Genomic DNA, 1527 nt, shown 5'->3' on the forward strand with positions numbered 1-1527 from the left:
AAGAGCAACATATCTTTCAACCTCTTAGTTGGATCTTTTTCACTGTCCAGGTTCACTGCTAGAAGCAGGCAATGTACACAAGATCCTGTGATGAAAAATCTTGCTTAGATTTGGTCAAACATCATTTGTTCCTAACATCTCATTAATTTTCTGGTTAATTTTTTTCCAGTTGTATTGATAGGATCACAAGAAATAAACACATTTCACTCCTAATTCTAATGAAATACACTGCTTATGTGTAAAAATTAATTTTGAAAAAAAATTAAGAATTTGAAAGGATTTAGTAGCATAATTAACAAATTTGTTATCTAATTACCTGATACTGCCCTTTGTCATAGGATATCAAAATGCCTGATATAACCTTTATTTACTTATTCATTTTGAAATCAAAATATCAGTGTAAATATCATTACTGTATTAACGATGACACATGGTTTCACTAGATAAACACTCAACCAAATTTGACAACTGGCACCCATGCCAACATCTCCTTCATTGTACACTAAACTCTGCTTGCGAAGACCTTTTGGGGCAAGTGAAAGTGAAATTGTGATGGCACCTGTACCAGTGGAGCACTAAGAGCACTGTCCAAGCGTGATCATTGCCAGAGCAGCTGTCTGGCTTCTGTGCCAGTGGCATGTAAATAGCACCATTTGAGCATGATCGTTACCAGCATCGCCTTACTGGCACTTGTGCCAGTGGTACGTGAAAAGACATTTGAGTGAGGTCGTTGCCAGTGCCGCTGGACTGGCTCCTGTGCAGGTGGCACGTAAAATACACCATTTTGAGCGAGGCCATTGCCAGTACTGCCTGACTGGCCCTTGTGCCGGTGGCACGTAAAAGCACCCACTACACTCTTGGAGTGGTTGGCGCTAGGAAGGGCATCCAGCTGTAGAAACTCTGCCAAATCAGATTGGAGCCTGATGTAGCCATTTGGTTTGTCAGTCCTCAGTCAAATCATCCAACCCATGCTAGCATGAAAAGCGGACGTTAAATGATGATGATGATGATTTAAAATTGTATCTAGCCACCTTAATTATTTTGTATATATGTATGTGTGTATACACACACACACACACACACACACACACATATGCAGGTGTGGTTGTGTGGTAAGAAGTTTGCTTCCCAACCACATGACTTCAGGTTCAGTTCCACTGTGTAGCACTTTGGGCAAGTGTCATTTTCTGTAGCTATTGGTAGATGGAAATTGAAAGAAGCCTGTTGTATCATCATCATCATCGTTTAACGTCCGCTTTCCATGCTAGCATGGGTTGGACGATTTGACTGAGGACTGGTGAAACCGGATGGCAACACCAGGCTCCAATCTAATTTGGCAGAGTTTCTACAGCTGGATGCCCTTCCTAACGCTAACCACTCAGAGAGTGTAGTGGGTGCTTTTATGTGTCACCCGCACGAAAACGGCCACGCTCGAAATGGTGTCTTTTATGTGCCACCCGCACAAGCCAGTCCAGGGGCACTGGCAACGATCTCACTCGAAAATCCTACGGGAGCCAGTCAGGCGGT

This window comes from Octopus bimaculoides, chromosome 7 (assembly GCF_001194135.2).
Source record: "Octopus bimaculoides isolate UCB-OBI-ISO-001 chromosome 7, ASM119413v2, whole genome shotgun sequence".
Lineage (NCBI taxonomy): Eukaryota > Metazoa > Mollusca > Cephalopoda > Octopoda > Octopodidae > Octopus > Octopus bimaculoides.